The sequence below is a fragment of the Ranitomeya imitator genome, chromosome 2, assembly GCF_032444005.1.
Source record: "Ranitomeya imitator isolate aRanImi1 chromosome 2, aRanImi1.pri, whole genome shotgun sequence".
In the NCBI taxonomy this organism is placed as follows: Eukaryota; Metazoa; Chordata; class Amphibia; order Anura; family Dendrobatidae; genus Ranitomeya; species Ranitomeya imitator.
The window spans coordinates 727015251-727021250 of record NC_091283.1 but is presented as its reverse complement, the minus strand read 5'-3'; positions in this window follow the sequence as shown (position 1 = coordinate 727021250).

The window sequence follows — 6000 nt, the reverse complement described above, 5'->3', positions numbered from 1 at the left end:
GTTAAGTTAATAAGGCAGCACACTGTAGCGCTGAAACATGCAAATATGAAACATGAAAATTGAACTGCATTACTGCACTAGAAATATGAAAAATGAGAGCGTTTAGCGCATAAAAATGGCCAATTTTATGTGTACCTGGTAGCCCCTTTACGGCTTCTCTCTTATACCAGGTCCTACACTTGCCTTACCTCGCTGACAATATACGTCTCCATCTGAATGGGTACATGTGAAACCCTTTCCTAGAATAAAATTCTCTCTCTCTGTGGAGGGGTATTGGACCTGCTGTAATTAAAACACCTGTGGTTAGGAGGCGGAGTGCACGATCAGAAGGCTAGAGAATACATTTAAAAAACCTGACCGGCACATCCAAACATAGACTAAGTGTGAACAGGTGCTGAACCTAGAGTCGCCAACTCGTATATAGTTAAGTTAATAAGGCAGCACACTGTAGCGCTGAAACATGCAAATATGAAACATGAAAAATGAACTGCATTACTGCACTAGAAATATGAAAAATGAGAGCATTTAGCGCATAAAAATGGCCAATTTTATGTGTACCTGGTAGCCCCTTTACGGCATCTCTCTTATGCCAGGTCCTACACTTGCCTTACCTCGCTGACAATATACGTCTCCATCTGAATGGGTACATGTGAAACCCCTTCCTAGACTAAAATTCTCTCTCTCTGTGGAGGGGTATTGGACCTGCTGTAATTAAAACACCTGTGGCTAGGAGGCGGAGTGCACGATCAGAAGGCTAGAGAATACATTTCAAAAACCTGACCAGCACATCCAAACATAGACTAAGTGTGAACAGGTGCTGAACCTAGAGTCGCCAACTTATATATAGTTAAGTTAATAAGGCAGCACACTGTAGCGCTGAAACATGCAAATATGAAACATGAAAATTGAACTGCATTACTGCACTAGAAATATGAAAAATGAGAGCGTTTAGCGCATAAAAATGGCCAATTTTATGTGTACCTGGTAGCCCGTTTACGGCATCTCTCTTATACCAGGTCCTACACTTGCCTTACCTCGCTGAGAATATACGTCTCCATCTGAATGGGTACATGTGGAACCCCTTCCTAGACTAAAATTCTCTCTCTCTGTGGAGGGGTATTGGACCTGCTGTAATTAAAACACCTGTGGCTAGGAGGCGGAGTGCACGATCAGAAGGCTAGAGAATACATTTTAAAAACCTGACCGGCACATCCAAACATAGACTAAGTGTGAACAGGTGCTGAACCTAGAGTCGCCAACTCGTATATAGTTAAGTTAATAAGGCAGCACACTGTAGCGCTGAAACATGCAAATATGAAACATGAAAATTGAACTGCATTACTGCACTAGAAATATGAAAAATGAGAGCGTTTAGCGCATAAAAATGGCCAATTTTATGTGTACCTGGTAGCCCCTTTACGGCATCTCTCTTATACCAGGTCCTACACTTGCCTTACCTCGCTGAGAATATACGTCTCCATCTGAATGGGTACATGTGAAACCTCTTCCTAGACTAAAATTCTCTCTCTCTGTGGAGGGGTATTGGACCTGCTGTAATTAAAACACCTGTGGCTAGGAGGCGGAGTGCACGATCAGAAGGCTAGAGAATACATTTCAAAAACCTGACCGGCACATCCAAACATAGACTAAGTGTGAACAGGTGCTGAACCTAGAGTCGCCAACTCGTATATAGTTAAGTTAATAAGGCACCTAGTCTAGGAAGAGGTTTCACATGTACCCATTCAGATGGAGACGTATATTTTCAGCAAGGTAAGGCAAGTGTAGGACCTGGTATAAGAGAGATGCCGTAAAGGGGTTACCAGGGACACATAAAATTGGCCATTTTTATGCGCTAAACGCTCTCATTTTTCATATTTCTAGTGCAGTAATGCAGTTCAATTTTCATGTTTCATATTTGCATGTTTCAGCGCTACAGTGTGCTGCCTTATTATCTTAACTATATACGAGTTGGCGACTCTAGGTTCAGCACCTGTTCACACTTAGTCTATGTTTGGATGTGCCGGTCAGGTTTTTGAAATGTACCTTTTTTATTTTAGGCCTCTGTCTGTCTGTATGTCTGTCTGTCTGTGCCACACATTAGAACTGCCCCCCCCCTGAAACAAGCTAGGCCGCCTGGCTAGTCCTGCTAGCAGTTTTGAACTGCATGAAGCCACCTTTTTTATTTTAGGCCTCTGTCTGTCTGTCTGTGCCACACATTACAACTGCCCCTCCCCTGAAACAAGCTAGGCCGCCTGGTTAGTCCTGCTAGCAGTTTTGAACTGCATGAAGCCACCTTTTTTATTTTAGGCCTCTGTCTGTCTGTATGTCTGTCTGTCTGTGCCACACATTAGAAATGTCCCCTTCCCCCCTGAAACAAGCTAGGCCACCTGGTTAGTCCTGGTAGCAGTTTTGAACTGCATGAAGCCACCTTTTTTATTTTAGGCCTCTGTCTGTCTGCCTGTCTGTCTGTGCCACACATGACAACTGCCCCCCCTGAAACAAGCTAGGCCGCCTGGTTATTCCTGCTAGCAGTTTTGAACTGCATGAAGCCACCTTTTTTATTTTAGGCCTCTGTATATCTGTATGTCTGTCTGCGCCACACATTACAACTGTCCTCCGCTGATTAAAGCTATGCCGCCTGTGTTCTACTCAAACAAATTTGGAACTGACATTAGCCTATTTTTTATATTTTAGACCTACTCTGTCTGACTGAGCCACTTATTACAGGTGTCCTCCGCTGAACCAAGCTATGCCGCCTGTGTACTCCTGTTACCAATTTGGAACTGCATTCAGCCAACTGTTTTATTTTAGGACTACTCAGTCTGTCTGAGCCACTTATTACAGTTGTTGTCCTCCTCCTCTGAACCAAGCTATGCTGCCTGTGTACTCCTCTTACCAATTTAGAACAGCATTTAGCCTACTTACTTATTTGGGCCTAGTAACTGTGTCAGACTCTCACAACAGTTGTCCTCCACCGCTGAACCCAGCAATGCCGCCTCTGTACTCCTCTTACCAATTGTGAACTGAATATAGCCTTCTTTTTATTTTAGGCCTACTCAGTGTGTCAGAGCCACTAATTACACTTGTCCTCCTTCGCTGAACCACGCTATGCCGCCTGTGTACTCGTCTTACCAATTTTGACCTGCAATTAGACACCTTTTTTAAATGTGGGCCTTCTCTGTCTGTCTGAGCCACTTATTACAGCTGTCCTCCGCTGAACAAAGCTATGCCGCCTGTGTACTCCACTTACCATTTTTGAACTGCATTTTGCCTACTTACTTATTTAGACCTACTAACTGTGTCTGCCTCCCATTACAGTTGTCCTCCACTGAACAAAGCTGAGCCTCAATTTTCATCCAGTGTCAGATATTAAACTGTATTTGGCCTACTTGTTTGGTTGGGCCTACTAACGGTGTCTGCCGCTGCTTGGTGTTCTCCTCCACTGAACAAAGCTGAGCTTCATTTTTCAGGCTTTCAGCCTATATCAAATATTAAACTGCATTTAGCCTACTTGTTTGGTTGGGCCTACTAATGGTGTCTGCCGCTGCTTGGTGTTCTCCACTGAACAAATCTGAGCTTCAATTGTCAGGCTTTCAGCCTATATCAAATATTAAACTGCATTTGGCCTACTTGTTTGGTTGGGCCTACTAACGTTGTCTACCACTGCTTGTTGTTCTTCTCCACTGAACAAAGCAGTGCCGCCTGTATACTCCTGTTACCAATTTTGAACTTCATTTGGCCCACTTTATTACTTGGGCCTACTAACTGTGTCTGCCACTCATTACAGTTTTCCTCCACTGAACAAAGCTATGCCGCCTGTTTAGTCCTGTTACCAATTTTGAACTGCATTTAGCCTACTTTATTCTTTGTGCCTATATCTGTGTTTCCTCCTCATCCTGCTCATTGCCCAGCCACTGCTAGATGAGTCTGCTGGTACATTGACCCAGACCACTACATTCCCCTTGCACTCTACACAGCCAGTTTTTGACCATGCTGGTTCCCCTTCCCGCATACTATACCACCTTACACGGGGACAAAGAGGAAGGTGCAGATGAAAGTGCAGGTTCCTTCATCAGGGGGGGGCATACACGTTGGCGACATCACTGGCACAGGGCCCCTCATAGTACACAAAAGTGTCTCTGGCAGTGGGAGTCACCCCCGCCGTCAAACACACCGCCGTACTTTGAGGGGCCCTGTGCCAGTGCCAATGCGAATGAGTGGGCCCCCCTGCTAGCTCAGGATCACAGCACTTGCAAAGTTGAAATACTTACCTCTCCCTGCTCCACCGCCGTGACGTAGTCCGCATTTCCTGGACACACGAAAAACTTGAGCCAGCCCTCCCCCCCCCACAACTTTAGCCAAATTACCACCAATTTTCAATGCCTAACTATTATTATAAAGTAAATTAAGATTGACAAGCTTCAGTAATACGAATTGATGTTTTTGGCATTAAAATGGGCACTGTAGGGGTTTTCCTGTCCTCCACTCACTGCCGATTTTGATTCCCCATTGACTTGCATTGGGTTTCGCGAAACCCGACTCGTCCTAAAAAAGTTAAAGTCGCTCAACTTTAGTCATGAATAGTGTTGAGCATTCCGAACTGCAAATATCGGGTATCGGCCAATATTCGCTGTATCGGAATTCCGATACCGAGTTCCGATACATTTGTAATAACAAATACCGGAATTTGAAGTTCCTATATTGCAATGATGCACTATAATGAAGTGTGGGCGGTGCGTGGGTGGAGACTGCGTTTGTGTGTGTGGGCGGGGTCTGTGCTTGACCGTGGGGGGAGGTCTGTGCTTGCTTGCCGGGGCTCTGTGGATGTGTTCCGGGGCTCTGTGCATGTTTGCCGGGGCTCTGTGCGGGCCTGCTGGGGATCTGTGCGGCCTGCCGGGGCTCTGTGCGTGTGTGCCGGGGCTCTGTGTGGCATTCCGGGGCTCTGTGTGGCATGCGGGGCTCTGTGCCTGTGTGTCGGGCCTCTGTGCATGTGTGCCGGAGCTCTGTGTGGCGTGCCGGGGCTCTGTGCAGTGTGCTGGGACTCTGTGCGGCGTGCGGGGCTCTGTGTGGGCTGCCGGGGCTCTGTGCCTGTGTGCAGGCATCGTCTGATGGGACTACGAGTCCCATCGGACGATGCCTACTACAGTGACACTGATTAACACATTAGCCATTGTAAGGTGACATTAAGCCGGGTTAATAACGGAGTGGCGTCAATAAGACACTGATCCATTATTAATCCAATAGTAATAAAGGGTTAATAAAACACACTCATTAGGAAAAAAGTATTTCAATATTCTTCATTTAACCATACTTACCATACTTCAGCGCCTGCAAAAAACATAAAATAATAAACCGTATACTACCTGTCCGACGTAGTCCAATTAATAATGAGAGTCCCACGACGATCTCCCCTATAGAACAGTGACATCGGTTGATGTCACTGCTCTATAGAACCCTCAGTGACACTCTGACAGGAGACAATGGCTCCTGCAGTGCATTACTAAGGTTACCTTAGGACAAAGTCTCACTTTATGGCAATTGCTGCGTGGGAAAATTTCTCATACAGCAACGCCAAAAGTGAGACTAGGGACTATTTTTTTTTAACTGTTGCTGAGGAATACAGTGCGGAAGGATACCTTCCTCCCGTCATTATGTTCCTGGAGCCCCTAGAAAGCAGTCGCATTAGCAGATGCTGTCGTTCTCTATGGGAGATTGTTGTGGGACACTCGTGGATTTCTGCGGAAAGGGAGTATATTGGTTGTTTGTTATTTTCATATTTTTTTTAAAGATGACACTGGCTTAGGGGAACAAAGTGACAAGTAATGGTGAGTATGAACTCTATGTTTAATGTAATGTATGTCTGTATGTACAGTATGTACTGAATGTAATGTATGAATGTATTGTATGTAGTATGTATGTAGCATGTATGTAGTATGTATGTAGTATGTATGTAGTATGCAGTATGTATGTATGCAGTATGTATGTAGTATGTATGTATGT